Raw genomic sequence first — 18,170 nt, 5'->3', positions numbered from 1 at the left:
AGCCCATTTTGCGTACAACACGTACGGAAAAATATCTAAACGAGCAGAACTTTGATTTAATGCTACAGTTTGTCTCTTTTAAACCATTTTGTGATTAAAACGAAATTTAAGGGATATGTTTTTAAAGAGGAATGATACTGGAAAAGCCTGGAAAATGCTTGTTGCCAATGCATAAACTCGTCCCTTAGGATTCAGTTAAAGCCTAAATTGACCTAAGAAGCTTTGTAATTTTTTGAGAAAATTGGCTGGAAAGTTAGCGTGCTTTTCAAATGGTAATGGCTGTCTCCTTACTTGAAATCCGATTTAATTTCAAAAGCAAGAGTTTCCCCAATAAGTGGCATACACAATTGGACAGATCTTGACCAGAGGAATCGGATTATGCCAAGAAAATATGTTCGAGCACTGGAAATTTTGGATAAAATTGGCAAAATTTGAATTTTTACTGTAGGAAGGTCCTTTTTTATTGTTGCAAATTGTTGAACAAATTGTTTATCGGTCAATTGTTTAAGGCATCCAACAATTTAAATAATTTTCAATTGTTGCCCAGTATCATTCCACTTTAATCCAAATCAACAGGCTTCCTGACATTTGAATTGAAAAAAATGATTTTGGACAATTATACCATTTGCAACAACCAGGCTCATCAAAAACCTGTCTTGCTTTTGTCATTTTTGTTATATTGAAACCAATTTGTAGGAGAGATTTAAATAAAAACTGCTTGTTGGAATCAAACTATTGTACATATTTCACGTTGAACGGGAACCATTTCAATAAAAATAACTTTCTATAATTTCCAATTTTTATTCCATTCACACTGATTTTCCCAAAACGATCTAATCAGCAGATTTCTGATAGTTACTCTGGCTCAAAATGACCCGTTCTCCGTTGTGGATGGTATAAAGGTCACGTTTCAGCTCAATTATTCGGTGATTCCGTGAGGCCGCAAACAAACAAAAAAAGAGTAATCCCGACGGCGGCGCAGTGGGCAGAATTCAATATTTGCGGCAGGGTCGTCGCAAACACGATATCCGACGAGCGTGCGGAGGCTGCTCGGCAATAAGTCGGCGGCCTGGACCAATTTCCTGGCGAGATGAACCTATACTGCTGTGTGCCTGTGCGTACGCCGGAGACGGGAGGAAATCAGGAAGCGGCCAGAAAATAATAATAATCATCGATCGCGGGCGGGCGGGCGGGCGCCTCCACCTCGGACGGACACCCGGAACAGACGCGCACCGGCGATGAAACGCCTGCTCGCGGCAAATCCTGCGCTATGCTGTGGCTCAGACTTCAGACGGCTTCTCAACTTTGAACTTGAAAGCTAGCTCGCTCGCTTTCACTTGCGGTTTGCCAGCAGTTCCCCTGGCCGAAGGCAAAAGTCTGCACAACAAGATCTGCAACGCCGGCTTAAGGCCAAATGGGAAATATATCTTTCGCTCAGACGACTGAAACTGAACATGACTTTTCTTATTAAAAGACACAGGGAAACTGTTTAGAACTTGTCAAACGCAATTTCTTGTTGAAAATGTGAGTAAAATATTAAACAAAGCAATTTCTATTTAAAATATCTCGTGGTTGGGGAAAACATGCGACAAACCCCACGGTAAATCAACACGAAATTTATTTGGAAACATTTTCAGACTAAATACAAGCCTATCGGATCAAAATATTAGGACTAGATAGATTTTGAAGTTTGAAAAATGTGATTTTTGCACTCTATTCATAAGGATAGCATGGAATTAAATTTTTTTCAAAACGGAGCATACTTAAAAGAGTTTTACGGACTTCATCGCATGCAAAGAACCACCGCCAGTCTAGAAACCGATTTTCAGATTTTTCGCGCCCATAGAAAAATTAATTTTTTTCTGTTTTATTTTCGGCTTCGCGACGGCGAAAATGGTTTTATTTTTCTTAAAATTCAGCCCTTCGTCCGATCATCGACCACGACCCCTCATTTGACACGTCTTGGATGGGGCTTTGACCTGCGGCACATTAACAACCTTTTTCAGGGTACCCTGCGACCTGAGATCAGGTCCCAGGATATTGTTAATGCTTTTTCAGTAATTTAGAGCACACTTGGCGATACTCGGTGACGATTTTGTAACCCTTGTCTATCACCGACCTTCCTCAGGTCGCGCGACCTGAGATTCAGCCCCGGAATGTTTCCTTGCGGTTCCGCCGTCGCTTCTATTTGAGTCTTTTGGTCAATTTCATCGCTTTGTGAATAAAATATTAAACAAAAAGCAATTTATATTTAAAATCTAGTTTAAAAATATGTTCTAAGAAAATTTTGTCGACGATTTTGAAATAAAAACTATTTCTTAAACCCACAACAGTTCACCAAAGTATGTCAGTTGAGTCAAGAAAACCCTCAGTAATTCCCTTCTGGCCTGAAAATTTATTCAACTGAATAGCCTAGCAAAAGTTTAAGCATAGACAACAACATTCCTTCGATCAAACTATTCCGCGATTGTTTGTCATCTCGGCCAAGCTATTTCTTGGCGGAGGAATTCCAAAGCGCCCCACAATTATTATCAAACGATTATTAACCCTCCCAGTAAAAGCCCATTATTGCACATTTCTGTCGAATGCAGAGCAAACTTCATCCCTTCGCCGATAAATCCGCGCGGCAGGAATTATCTCGGCCGCCGCGTGTGACGTACTGCGAGCAATTTCCTTTCTCGCCGACACACCGAGTTTTCCACAGCAATGTGCAAATCAGCTGCACGCCTCTGTGTGTGTGTGTCGCAAACACAATACTTGCAAATTGCACCCTGCACTACCGTGCAAGTTATTGCTCCTCATTGTGCATTCATACTCACATTTACACACGCGCGCGCGCGGCTTGAACTCGCAGTGCACACAGTGTTTGTTGTTTCCGCGAGCACCGACCGTGTTTTCTCCCGTTGCACACACACATTTACATGCAAAGCAAGCAAATAATTCTGTCTGTTTCGCATCTCAAAGGTGCGCATTAAGCGATTTTGTTTCTTGTTTTAAGAGAAAACGAGCAAATTCGCAGAAGGGTGGTTTTGATTGGTTTATCCCTCGCCAGCCCCACTCCTCGCTTAAAGGAAGAGAGGGGAACGACCAATCACGGAATGAAAGAATCTGGATTTTTACTCAAATAATTCAGCCCCTAAATAGATAAAAAAAATTAAGGATCAGCGGGGGCCAGAATTGCAATTAAATTGGTTTGCACTGCGCAGATCCAAGATGGCGTCTGATATGGGAAACAAAAAGCTCTCTTTGGATTGCCGTACGCATGTCAAGAGTTTGTTTTTACGATCCAAAAGACACAATCAATACAAGAAATGCAAATTATGTCAAAAAATTGACCAAAATTTGCTTCTTTTCACGCATTTTCACGTGGCCGTACTCCACCGGACGCCATATCTGCGCGTCGCACGAATCTGCTGGCCTCCGCTGGACTTCCCCTCTTTTGCCTTTTGCTTCAGCACAACTCTAAATAATTTTCCTAACTCTAGATTATCATTGAATATTTCATACATCCTACATTCGAACTAGAGTTGTAGGAGAAAATTGAAATAGTCGAGTGTATGAAACTGTTTACCACGACAACCGCGTGCGGAATAAAGTAGGATGCGCGCAGCAAAGGCGACCGACCACATTTGCTCTCTGATGCTCGCAGTGCAACATAAATAGTAATCTCTGGTACTGTTCCACAAACACTAATGCATAATGAAATGTTATTGATTGCGACACGAGAGCAGCTCCCCGCGGAATTTCAGCATCTGTTTTCCTAATGAGCAGATCAATACAGCCAGACAGTTACGGAAGAGTCTTGTATGAAAATTTGTAATTTGATGAGGTCTAGCTAATGTTTCGCAAGAAACCAGAAACATTTCTTCTGAATTCGACTCCACAGCAGCAGAGATACCAAAAGCTAATTGTGAGCTTCACTCCGATATTTCCTGCTTCTCCTTTTGTTTGCCAAGCTTTGCTCGCGGCAATTTGTGGCGAACATTTTTTCCTGTGCAGGGAGAGAGAGAAAAATGTCAAAGCGCACGCAGACCAGTTTTCGCCTTTGACCTTTTAATGTTTTTCGGAGCATAAAACTTTCTGCCACAGACACTTTTGCTCCCCATCGACAATAATTGGAATGTTATCGTTGTGTTTATTCCCTTGCAAATTGGACCTGGCCGCGTGATAATTAACTTTACATGCATGCACTTATTTTCTGCAAAAAGTTAAATAAAACTTTGCCAATTTTTCTCTGGAAGTTGCAAATTTTGTACTCAGTTGTTAAAATATATAACGCGGTGGAAAATGAGCCTTGAAACCATCTAACACCGTTATGTTTTTTAAAAGACTAATTACAAACACTAAAAAAAATAGTTTCCTCTGGTTAAAATTCGGAAAACCGGAAAGCCGGCCGTGTAGCTGCAATTTTAAAACGGCCGCCGCACGTTGCTGTACAATTGTTGGATTCAGGAGAACAGTGTGACGTCATCAGTATTAAAGGCCACTGAAAATAAACCTCTTTCTGCACTTTAATGTTTGAAAACTCTTGTTTGGCCGGTATAATCACCAACAATTTGATTCCAATGAGTAGTTTTTACTCAACAATCTTTCTCAATAATTCGTTTTAATTAAATGGTGAAAAAATTCATCATTAGGGGGCCTTTTAGGCCACTGATGTTCAGGACACGCGAATTTTAGGTTCCTTCTAGACTGATTATTCGTGGGCAACAAAGGAAAATCCAAGAAGGAGCCTAAAATTAGTGTAAAAATTGACACGTTTTCATCATTCTCACGATTTTCTGAGCGCAGTGATGTCGTCACTGCTCTTTTTGTAGATATTTTTCCCGCAAAAACAATATGAACTAATTTGCGAGGATTGCGCATGCGTCAGAGCTGGCTGGATCTGACAAAGAAGTCATTCGTAACAGGCGGTCTCTCCGCAAGTGCTCAAACCAGCTCTGACGCATGCGCACTTCTCGCATTCATATTGTTTCGGCGGGGAAAAAAAATCGCACGTCGCGCTGCACTTATGGTCGGAAATATACCTAATTCGACCCTGAGGAATCGATTGCTGTGCTCAGAAACTTCGTCAAATACGGTCTTTAATTCCAGTGCAAGAAATCGTTTTAAATTTTGCAGTAAAAACGTCAAGAATGAACTGAAGACTGTCTCCAATGGCAGAGGAAAAAGATCGAAGAAAGCTCTTGCAAGAGACGTGTCTTCAAATAGAAGTTCCGAAATAAATCGAAGCATTTTACGAGAGCATAAAATCCTCGATTCAGATCAGCAGCTAGAAATGATTTTGGCGAATTTGCATGCGAGACGAGCCACAGGTGTTCCGAAAATATACTCGCGCTGCCGCGCGGATCCCACGCAATACAAACCGCGTATTTTTTTGGTGCGACAGGACGGCATTTATGATGAGCAGACGTGCGTGTTGCTTCGCCTCTAAGTGCCCATTCAATTTTCTCCCCTGCCGAGGCACGCATCGATTGCCCAGGTTCTGCGTGCGGTGCGCGGTTCGCAATCTGCCCCGAGAGCACTCTCCCGCGCGCGCAATTCCTACTTGCTAGCTAGCTCCGAACAGACGCAATCGCTTTTATTGCTGCCAACAAAAAGGATCGTTCGCCAAATGTTTAAAGACACTTTCAGCTACTGCGGTTTACAATCGAGCAGCTCAACTTTTATTTGAACGGCGCAATTTCTATTAAAATGGCTTGCAAAAAATGAGTTATTGCTTCTCTGGGAGCTGAAGTATAATAACCATCGAGCAGCCAAGAACTAAAATAGGTTCTATTAAACTTGAGAGGTTGGAACGGTAGGGATTTTTTTAAATTTTTGTGTCTTTTGAGTACCTTTATATATAATTTAAAAAGCTTGGTCATTTTTACAATCGGGGTTTTCATGTAAAAATTTCCCTACTGTTGCAACTTGTTGATTTTAGAATGAACTTGAATCTTTCAGACCATCAGAAAATAAATAGTAATCAATTGTCAATGGTTTTGAATGCAATATGGCAATGATAGCCTCCAGGTAGAGCATCAACTTAATGTGATTTTTTTCCAAAAATCCAAAAATTGTCTAATTCAACAGGGATCAGTTGTTTAAAACGTCACTTATACTTAAAATACGATTATCTCGGCTTCCAGATGCGTGAATAAGACAAATCCAACGCCATTTAAAAGCTAATTAAATTTTTAACAAGCCTGCATTTAGTTTCAAGGTCACTTACATACTGTCGAAAACTTAAAAATCATCGCCAGACATCGTAAAGCATAATTTTTCCCATGCAATGCTCATATAAATTGTTGCGAATTTAATTTTACCTATAAAGAAAAATTTAAATAATGATGGCTAATTTCATTTTAAAGTTTAGTAATTGTTCCTTTCGAGGCTTCGACTAATACAAAAAGTGTCCTCTAAAACTCAGCCTCTAGACATCAAACTTTCAAAAAGTTTCCATCGTTAGACGAGGCTTGGCCTCCGAAGAGGCCAATAAAGGGGTTTTAGGGTGCAACCCTCTAAATGCAGACTGAAATGCGTAAAAATACGCAATTTTTACAAGCCTCTCTGCGCAACAGAGCAGAGTTTCTATTCCTTCTCAAACCAATTCAGCGCATTATGTAAAATGAAGACGAGTCAGGCGGAATGCATTTTTTTGTAAATGGTGAAATTAAAAATTAAGATTTAGTTGATGTCTTTTTTAATTTATAAAAAGAAAAAATATTTTTTTACCAAATCACCAGCTACACAAAAAATGCACTTTCCCTTTTCCTACTCACAAAAAATGGGAATGTAATTTTTTCCTGGCTTTTCAATTGACGTGACTCTTAAATGAGCTTGAAAACAGTTTAAAATTTATTAAATTCACCAGTTGCGTGAATCCACCAATAGATGGCGCCAGCGGTTTATTTAGATTTTTTAAAGCACTGTGATTGAAGACTCAAACCTGCTGCTGCGCATTCTGCTTCTTGAATTATTTCTTTAGACGTGCTGAAATCAAAAATCAGACCTGCCATTCGCCGTGGAAACTTCGAAAAATATTTTTTTCATTTCAAAAAATAGTTTCTGGCGATTCTACGGCGATTGGCTTAACCGATTTTGATTTTCAGCACGTCAAAAGAAATCATTTCAAGTGAAGAATGCACAGTGGCAGAAATAAGTCTTAAATCGCAGCGAATGTGCCTTAAAATTAAATTTATTACGAAAGTATACGGTGACGCCATCTGTTGACGGCTCCAAACACAACTGGTGAATTCAATTTGAATAATCATTCCGCTCTCAACTCTTGAATTTAGGGGTTCAAATTCGAAACCATCAGATTAATTCTCAAATATCTATTGAGCTATTTACTTCAGTTTACGTCTGTTTTTTTAATTCTATATAAAATTCAAACGAATAGAAAAATATAGTTTCGCAATTAATCAGGTCTCTCCGAACAAGTAAGTTGCTCTTAACTCTTAAGTAAGCGCACTGCTCTGCAGAACATCCTAATAAAGTCTCTCCGCCGTCAGTTCCATAGAAATGGAATTAACTTAGTGAGAATCTACATCTCAATGTGTATGTCTCTAGCGCGCATTAATGCATATATATACTATCACTGCACTTTCTCAGCTTACCTTTTCGAAAAGTTGAGAAGTGTTTCAGTTTCGCTTCATCATATTGAATGGAGCAAACGCAGAGACGAGTTCCAATCTAACTTTTCCGATTGGCAATACGTGGCAGTGGCACAGCTGTTAAGTGGCTTCATTTCTTAGCGCCGAGTTAATTGAAAATTCTCGGATAGAGAAATGGGATACGCGCACCGTGGTTTAATTAAAGTTCATTTTGTGCACAGACACATTACGTTAAATAAACGGCTATTTGCGCAGTATCGAAGTTTCAAGCTCGTTTTTTTCTGCAGACGAGAAGAGCGGGCATATAGAATTAATTACAATTTGCTCTGGTTAATTATACCAACGTTGTTTGTACAAGAACGCCGCCTTTCTTTTGTGCAAATCGCTCCTCTTTGCAATTCGAGGAACGGCTCGTTTGTTCGTAGCCTTTTTTTAAAGAAAAAAAGCATTTTCAGAGGGTTTCCAGTATCAATTCTCTTTTAAAATCGACTATTTCTAGTTTGGACCTAACGCCAGCTGAATCGCCAAGAAAATGTATTATTTGATTTTAAAACTTGGTTTTCTTTCAGAATTATCGTTCTAAAACATTATTTGCCGAGTTAAATTTACGGTTTTTAGGATAGCCAGTATTTTTTGCCTTATTATGTTATGGTAACTAAAATTATTTCAACTAATAGAAAAAAACAGTGCAAAAACTGTGTTAGTTAAATATTAATTAAAAAATCTATTTTTTGCTCCGAAAATCATAAATTTTATCCTTTTTATCTGAGGAAAACTATTGTATCCGATATGCTATAAAACTATGGTTGAAAATATTAACTAAACGGTTGCTTTATTTGGTGAAAAAATTGTAAGTGTGGTGATTTATAAGTGAATGTCTCTTTTTTTAGTATATTTTTAGATATTTTAGCCAGACCGCAAGATCCCATTTTTGGCAAGGAAAGTTGGTTATTAAGTTTAAAATTAGGAAATCTAGAGATTAATTTTTCTGATTTGAAAATTTAAATATAATTTTTAATTCAAATTAAGTACAAGATATTGAATTTGGCTATATGAGTGCTATACACTTATCGCATCTTGGCAACTTAGGAATGCCTGATGAAATTTGTAATTTTTTAAGTATTCTGTGCAAGAAATTTCCTCTATACCCATTACCCGGAAAATCTGTTTTAAAAATTTAATTGTATATATTAAACAGCAAAACAATTTGAAAAGGCCAAAAAATGATTATTTTCATGAGAAATAATTGGCAAGAATAAACAATATATATAAAATATCTTTAAAAAAGATCGTTATATTTCTGCTCCAGATTTTTTCCATAACACGTTTCTGAGGGAATAGGAACTAAAGGAAATTATCATTTCTCCAAAAGTATGAAATTTTAATTCATTTGATTTATTTCGCTGAGCAGATTAAAAAAAGGAATGTGATTTAAATGCATTTTTTATGTTGGCGTTTAATTTAAATTGAAATTGATCTAAAAATACAAAAGTTTTATATTTATACTGTTTCTCTTTATCAATCCACTAAAATCTGCACGTTAATTTAGCTTTGGATGTTTTTTAGCTGGGAGCGTCCAGCGGGGGCCAGATGTGAGATAAAATTGGTTCCCATTGCGCAGATCCAAGATGGCGTCTGAATGTGGGAAGCAAAAAGCTCTCTTTGGATTGTCGTACGAGTGTCAAGAGTTTGTTTTACGATCCAAAAGACACAATGAGTTAAGAGTAATGCAAATTATAAGTCACAAGATTGACCAAAACTCGCATTTTTGAGGCATATTCCACCGGACGCCATATCTGCGCTGAGCGTCGCACGAATCTGGCCCCCGCTGCGAGCGTCTACACTTAGCAATCATTTCATTTGAAAATCCTACTTGTTTTGCACTCAGATAAAACTGATTACCACTACACAAATTATTGCAAAAATAATAAAACAATGTAATTAACCGATAAACATTATTTGCTTTCAATTTAAGACGTAGTGAAACCAAATTGCCACTTTCCGCAAATAAAGGAGCGAAATCTGGGTCAGCCGCAGCGAGGACAGGTGCATTATGCATTGGGGCGTGCATTTGCGCTTCGCATCGCACCCTGTTTCTCTTCTCGGCAATTTATTCCGGCCCTAATCGGCATCGGCAGCTAGAGCGTCCTTGAGATGCAGCCCTTGCAAGCCAGTCAGACACCATATCACCCCCAACACCACCCGCCGATGAATGCGAGAGAGAGCGTCTATGTGCATGCACGAGGACACGCTTTGCATCTCATTAGACACTTTGATCAACTAGCTCTAACTACCATATATATGGTGTTTGAGCACACACACACACACATGCACAAGTACGTGTGTGCGTAAAGCACATAATTGCATTGCACTGTGTTTTGCCCACACATCAAACAGCCCGAGTTGATTGGACCGCCTATGAATTAATTTGCTCTCGCGTTATTATATTGATTTAATATGTGCCTTCATTTGAATTATTCATAGAACGGAAATTGTGTTAAACTTTTGCTGTTCGCTGGTTTAGCTTATAATCCGATATAATTATTGAACAAAATTGAGTGCGGCTTTGAACACGCCATATATGTAATTAATAGAGCTGTTAATTTTAGACGGTTGTCAATTAATATTATTTCTCAGCTTTCAATCATCACATGAACACGAATCAGGTGATTTAATCCTTATTATGAATTGGACATGCACGAACTTTTACATTAAAATGAAAATACCGTCAGCTCAATTAATACTTTTTTTGTTATTTCTTTAGTAACAGCTCATGATTAGCCCGGTAATTGGCGAATCGACCGTTAGATGGCACATGAGGCTAATAAAAATGTAACAAAATACGCGGGAATGAAATTATTAGGTCGGCACGCCTCTTTTTCGACGCTTCTGATTGGCCGCTGGACTGTCTCCTGATTGGCCTCCATTATTTCGACGCCATATTGACTTCTGACCGGCAAAGAACCAACACAGATCGCAACCAGGCCCCTGGTGGTGATAATTGTGTAAATATAAAGTCCGCCAAAATTCATTTTGTAATTTTTATCGTAAACAAAAAACTTTCTCCATATGGAATCATTTTGGCATGGTTTAAAAATTGTTTTGTACTTCTTGATTATATCAGGAAAAGTTAATTAAGGAAATAAATACATTTGGCCGTGCAGAGTAATATTTTTTTAAGTACTATAGTAATATAGAAATTTATCCTAATCGTAAGTAGACGTGTACTTTCTAGCCAAATTTATAAAATATTTAAAAGGGGAAAATTAAATTATTCGTTCTAATTAGATTTATTTAAAATTATTCACCATCCAGTAACTTGAAAAATACATATTTATGGAGAAATTAAAAAATAACAAACAATTTAATGTCAATGAAAGAGTAAATTACAAATTAAAGTAATTTTTAATAAACAGTATATGCAAAAATTCTCTTTTCCATTTTAGGTCAGGAGTTTTCGAGAACCCTTCGGGTGCCTCTCGATACGCTGGCGGTGACCAAGCAAGTTGCAGCCGAATGCACTCTTTCCGGCGCTATCTCCGAGAGCATTAATAGGTCGCTCGCTCGCGCGCGCCCCAAATCGATACCGAATGCAAACTGCATATACCGCTTTGGGCAAAACCGTGTCACGTGACCGAACCCGCTGACCGAATTACTTCATTTACCATCCCTGTGTCTGCCACCGTTTCGGTCCGTGAACTTATTGATGCAATTCGCGGTTATTGTCCGTGCGCATTGACCCGCGGCCGATAATTTGCACTGAGAGCAAGCAAGCATCTTCTCATACAACAAACTGTCGTCAGCACTTAAAGCGTCCTTATTAATTTTAATTTAGCGTTTTAATAGATCATTTTATTTCAGCTTTTGACAAAGGATTTGGAATTATTATTGAATTTTCAATCTATTTCAAGAAATAATTAAACTTTTCAGCAAGAAGTTTTTCGAAAAGGGGAACAATTTTGTTTATTTTAATTTCACCAGGGGCCTGGTTGCGATCTGAGTTTGTTCCCGCCTGTCAGAAGTCAATATGGCGTCGAAAATAACGGAGGCCAGTAAGGAGACAGTCCAGCGGCCAATCAGAAGCGTCGAAAAAGAGGCGTGCCGACCTGATAATTTCATTCCCGTGTATTTTGTTACATTTCCATTAGCCTGATGTGCTAATTACCGGGCTAATGAGTTCTTAGTAAAGAAAAAACAACAAAAATATTCATTGTGCTGAAAGGGTTAATTTATATATTGTTAATAATTGATTACCGTTCTTTGAAATTTTACAAAACTATAATTGCGATTTAAGAAATTTGAAATATTTAAAGAATTTATTTTTATTACAGTTCAACTTTTACTTCAACAATAAATACACGCCTGTAAAAGGAGACAAATGGTGGTATTTAAATATTTCACGTAGCCGAACAAATCTTACACCCACAAAATAAATTTTATTTTACAACACAGCGGTAAATACGTACATGATATATCTCTCTATGCCATTTTTGAGTAAATCCATTGTAAAACAAGCCGAATTAAATTCAAATTTAATTCGATTTAGAATTCAAATATTTTCACCAAAATAACTGCACGTATCATTTTCCTTTGAAAAAAATTAATCCCAAATTGACATTTTCTTCTTCAAATTATCGGATAGTTTGAGCCCCATTATTTGCACTTTTTTGTAATTTTGCAACCGAAATTAACTGATAAACTGGAGCAAATCGTGGCCACTAATCCAGCCAAGAACAGAGAGTGATAGAGAGAGAGAGAGAAGTCGGCGATGGAGGCGCTTTTGTGCCGGGCGGGTGGGCTGCAAAAGCATTTTCTGATGGGCAAACACATTCACGAGGTTCTCACAGCAGAGTTTCTGACGAGCAACTCTCTGCTCAAGACAAATACACACTTTGCGCTTCGAGCGTCTCTCTTGACGACTTCAAATTGGTGCATGTGTGTGTGTTTTGCAAATGGAAAGTTGCTGCGTAGAACGAAACAAAATAAGTTTTGTCTGCGAACGCAAAGTTTGCTTTGATTGTGGCAGAAAGCTACTTGCATGTTGCAGAAGTTTTTCTTTTTGTTCTTGCTGTGAATTCACTGTATAGAGTAGAGCGTTTGAAAAGCTGCTTCTCCAGTTTTAAATTAACTTTTTTGATGTTTTCATTTTAATTTTTGTTTTAAAATTCAATATGGGTATGAAATTCTACTGTAATTTTAATGTTAACTGCATTTTTTACCGTGAAAAGCTGGGTTAAAACTAAGGGTGGCTCGAGAATTTAATTAATTAATTTATCTTTTTCAAACATTCAGCAATTTTGAGCTACCAGTTTTTTCGGTAACTCAAACATCTACAAAATTCGAATTCTGTTAATGAAAGGAGGATTGTAACTCTTGACTGAGTTGAGGTATCACCTTGAAAATTTCCCTGCCCAACCTTGTTTTTGCTCCTGAACAACTTTTCAATTCACAAAAGATTCCGCAAGTCGAAGGTTAATGTCACTTTTCGCGCCTTTTTTTCGAAATTTCAAAATTAAGGGATGATAGCCCCTACGATTTTTTGGGGTTCAGGGCTGAAATGTAGTCCGTGAAATTCTGCACCAGCACACCAAGTTTCATGGGTGCAATTACGATAGTTTTGCCACAATTCAAATTTGAAGTTAAAAATCTGGCTCTAGGCCGCTCGACCGCGCATGCGCAGTTCGCCTCTCGTTCGTTAAGTCTATTTTTCCGCATTTTATTTGTTTATAAACACCAAGAGGGTCTAGGGTGGACCTAGGAAGGAGTAAATCGACCTTCAGGGTCCGTACCTGACGTGACCCTGAGAATAAAAATTTCGAAAATGGCCAATTTCATCGAATTTGGTGTCTTTTCATAGGTTTTCGCCGCTGTACAGCTCAAATTTAAAGCCAAAACTGTCGAATGACAATCCTGAAACCATAATTGTGGTAGCCAGACTGTTTAGATATTTGTTATTTAGGTTTGGAGCTAATTCAGACGATTTTGTAATGGTGCGTTTACCATTTTCCACAAGAAGGGTTAGATTAAAAATTCCCATTTAAAGCGATTGTTAAAAAAGAGGTCAAATTTAGGTATTTTTACGATGAATCTCAATAAAATTAGGAAAATTAGAACAATTAGGGAGTTTTCCTTTAAACATGTGGAGAAAAAAAAGGGAAAAAATACATTTTGGGCGAACTTTTTTAAAACTGATCTTAGAAAAAGGCCTGACTGGCCATAAATGCCCCCTATAAAGCGTTAAATAAATTAAATTTAACTTTTCTTACACGTAAAATAATACTAAAATAAATTCATAGAATTGTGTCATTTTTGAAGAAATGTATCACACATCAAATAAGAGTTCACCAGAGCAAAAACGTAATATTGAGTGGGATATTGGAATTGGCTAGCTGGGAGTGACATGCAGAAAAGGGAATCAATGTTATTGGGAAAGAGCAGCCGTTGGGGACGACAGCAGGCTGTTGGATTCCTCGTCTAATCACTGACCTTTGTTGTCTATTTGCATACCCTGACATGACAAATCGAACACGCCGCGCGCGCCTTTGTTCTTGGGCGCGTGCCGGCCTGCCACCGAGATAAAATTGGAAAAGAGAGAGAAAGAGAGAAAGAGACGAGAGGAGAATCTGTCGGGACGTATATATATTTCGATCGTGCAGCTTGTTGGGCGCGCGAGCTCCATTATTTCCGCCGGGCACTTTTTCAAATGTAGCCAGCGGAGAAGACGTGTTTTGCGGCGCGGACACACGAGACCACCGAAGCGTGCTGGAGAGGCCTTTTTCCTCGTTTCGCACTTCTTCATCGCCTCATTCCTGCCCACCGCCCACCGGCTGCGAGACCGAATTTTTCGACCCGCTTCCCAGCCCACAACTTCCTGCTCTGTTTAATTAAATTTGATAAAACACCCACGTTTTTCATTAAAAGCAGGATGACACTGTCACTTGATAAATAGATTCATTATTTTTCATATTTTTTTTATGCTGACGCTGGTGGTTTTTGATTTGTGGAATAAATTATCAAATGTCTGAAATATGAGATTTGGAGCTGGCACCAGCATTGGAGATTTTGACCTTGAGAACTGGTTTTTTGTTGAGTAATCTATCGTTGAACAGAACTGGGAATTTTTGGCAGTGATACCTGCAGAAATTGTTTTAGAGAAGATTTAAATAACTTAACTTGTGAATTTTGGATAGTTAAGTTTTTTCGGCTTAAAATCTCAGGTTTGTTAAAAAATACCAATGCATTTTGTGCAACAATAATTTCCTGGACTTTTATACACACAATCTTAAATTCCGTCATACGATCGCGTTGGGCAGAATCTCGTCATTTTTTTTACAAAAGTTTCATAATGGAATGGAATTATGGATATTTGCTATGTAATTAATTACACTTTTTTAAAACTCAATCATTCTTGTGGAGACTCTGATGGCGGCCATCGTACGCAGAACAGTCAGATGTCGGCACAGTAATTTTAAATGGTCTAAATTTTTGCCACAACGAAATTAAATTTATAGAAGATGAAGACTAAATTTCTGTTCGCATTTTTGTGATTTCGCGTTTTTTTTATCCAATATATAGTCATTTTATGTCGGTTTTGGCCAGAGACTATGGATTTTAAATCGATTTTCGGAGCTATTTTTCAAATTAGAAGTATTAAAATTTGTGTAAGAGTCCAAGTTTACAATTAGTTAAAAAAAAATCTAAATTTCCTCATTTAAAAAATTCATTTTTTACAATTTTTTCAAAAAACTAATGCAACATTTTTGCAAATATGTCTGTCCCAAAATTCTAAATTTGTGTGTTAATCAGTCAACAGATGGCATTACCGTCAAATTGCAAGTTTTAAACTACTTTTCAGTGGGGTTTTCAGATAATTTCTGCTGCTATTCATCCTGGACGGGAAAATGTGTCACAAAAATTATCTCAGCCATTGCTCACAAGAAATGTTTAAAAAATTGCAATCGTTATTTGTATTTGTCAAATAAATGAAAAGTTCCACACTTGTTTACCAAAGAATATTAGGATTTTCATTTTCCAAATAGCTACGGATTTTCCAAAATTTAATTTTTTGCTGTCTTCTTTTTTTTCATGTGACATCCGTGGCTTTTGTGCGCCAAAAGGTAATTTTCTAGCAAATTTAGCGGAAGTGGAGATAAGAAAGGTTGAGCTTTTTGCCACTTGGGCACATCGATCACAATCTTTCGGCTCGAACAAAGCCGAAATCCAGCAGGGGGTCGCATCTGCATTGTTAATCCTGAGAGTGCAGCCGTAAATTCGGGAGAGAGGCCGTCGCGCCGCGCGCGCCGCAAAAAGCCGCTCGTTATAATCCACGCACGCGGTACGGCGAAAGGCCAAAATATACATATAATATGAATGGAGACGCGCGCGAGATGAAACGGCCACTTGAGCATTTCACTCTGGTCGCACTGAATTTCCACTTTGCGCACTTAATGGCCGCTCAAACACATTATATTATTCCCAACTCAGCAGCCCAACTCATGTGTGTGTGTATTTAAATAATGTGTGTGCGCGGCGCATTAACAAAATATATATACCGCTTTGTGCTTTATCAACCGGATGAAATTCGAAACGAAATCTATATTTAGTTCGGCGCGGTGATAAAATTTATTCCGAACGCCATCGCTGCCCGGCGGCTGGTTGTTAATGTTTATGAGCGCGCAGAGTGTTTCAGTTTGATTGTTACGAGCCAAGTTTGGGACAAAATCTACTACTTGCTGTTTGATTGTTTCCCGCCGCTTCTTAAATATTAAATCGCCATGTTTAAAATACGAAAAAACTCTCGCAAAATCCTTGTAAACAATTCACAAACTGATTTTCGAGGCACGAGTTCACGGAAACGATAGCAACAATGTGCAATAATCAAAACAGAACGATTGTTGGGCTCAGAAACTTCGTCAAAGAAAGTCTTTAAATTTTATAAATTTCCTTTATTAATTGTAACTAATATTTCTCCATTTTTGTCCCAATAATCTCTCTCGTAAAATGTCAGCAGAGTCACTTCCATGGCTATCGATATAATTCAAGCATTCAGGGGCTACCCTGATACCAGGATTTGATTTCTAACCTGTTCTGCTGGTCTTGTTGGAACACAAAGGTCGAAACAACACGGCAAAGTCGAATTTTTCGCCTGAAATCAAAAACACAATATTTTTACTGCGAATGCACCTCAAATAAATTTTATTAATTAACATTTCTAAACATATGGACAGTCTCTCACCAAGGGCCACAATTAAAATATTTAATAAAAGAAAAAAGATAGAGAAGTTGCAGCAGAGATATTTTTATTTTTAAAATTAAAATTGGCTGCAATAATGTTATTATTCTAACTAAATTAAATTAACCCTTGAATATTTTTTCTGTCCACGAATTTTCTTCTTTTCTTTATTAATTTTTTTGTTGACATTTTCATGCATCAATGAACTATAATATTGATCAACTCTCTTTTGAAAAGACATTTATATTTGACCTTTAAAAAGGGAAAATCGTCAATTTTTCCAATTTTGCTTTTGCGTTTGCAAGCCTTAAAATTTTCCATTTACCTCAAACAATTTAGCAATTTCCAGCAGAGTTCTGTTCGATTGAATTAAATAAAAAATTATACCGCTCCAATATGCAGCAAATTGATTTAACAAAAAAAAATAAATAATAAAACATGTCCCTGTTGAATACCCACGAAATTTACGAAATGGTGTGTCGCTTTGTGCGATCAGGCCGAATTGTAATTATTATTGTCATCGCGTTTGCTTTGTTTCATTACAGTGCGCTTTCAATCGAGAGAGCAAATAAATATAAATATTGTTCGTCGTGTCGTGTTTGCTCGGCGCAATTGCTTGTTGCCGCGATGCCCGAGAGCAAAATACAAATTTTGCAGCGTCAACACACGCGTCCGTTCGCTCGGACTGCTGGACTGTTTTGCGGCCGCGACAAACGTATCAGGCGCGGCCGCTCGATGATTTTCGCACATACGCAACACGCGAAACACACACTTTGAAAGCAGAGGTAAGTGCAATCGATGCTTTTTGCAATTCGACACCGCGTTATGCGTCCGGAAAAAAAGTAAATATGCATTGTGCGTCAGCGAACAAATGGTACATCTGTCAAAAGGTAAATCGTGAAAATGGTAAATATGCACTTTTGACGCAAAACGATTTTATTCCACCAATGAAAAATTTGGGTCAAAATACATGGGGTGACTCATTTTTGCATCACTAGTGACATCTATATGCAAATAAAGGAAAATTTAAATTTAGCTTATAGCCTGACAAAAGGTGTCATTTGCAAAAATCTGTGAAAAAGGTGAAAATCAACAAATTTTTGGCCAGGGATCAATGGACTTTGAAGAAATTTTTTTTGCGCAAACTTTGCCTTAATTGACCGAGAAAATAGTTGAAAAAACTCCGAATTTCTAATTTTTGCGGGTTTTGCGGGCGTTCGAAAGTCAAAATCTGGGAATTTTGATTACTTTGTAACTTTGCTCAGGATGGTTCTAGAACAAAAATTAAAAAACCGTTTAACTCGTCTCAACATGGCAAACAACTTTTAAATTGACCTCAA

General features: G+C 37.9%; 1 protein-coding gene across 7 annotated transcripts in view; it reads right to left on the bottom strand.

The window, feature by feature from the left end:
• LOC135946215 (diuretic hormone receptor-like) overlaps positions 1–18,170 on the bottom strand; it is a 160,380-nt gene that overhangs the window by 96,826 nt on the left and 45,384 nt on the right. For 6 of the 7 annotated variants that reach the window (XR_010575498.1, XM_065494334.1, XM_065494336.1 and 3 more), the window contains exon 2: positions 16,681–16,743. The exons of the other annotated variant lie outside the window; for it this stretch is intronic. The gene's annotated coding sequence lies outside the window, so the exon portion shown is untranslated. The remainder of the gene's footprint in view (positions 1–16,680; positions 16,744–18,170) is intronic. 7 annotated transcript variants of the gene reach the window in all.

The sequence above is a fragment of the Cloeon dipterum genome, chromosome X (genome assembly GCF_949628265.1).
Source record: "Cloeon dipterum chromosome X, ieCloDipt1.1, whole genome shotgun sequence".
Lineage (NCBI taxonomy): Eukaryota > Metazoa > Arthropoda > Insecta > Ephemeroptera > Baetidae > Cloeon > Cloeon dipterum.
This window is presented reverse-complemented; position numbering and strand designations above follow the sequence as displayed.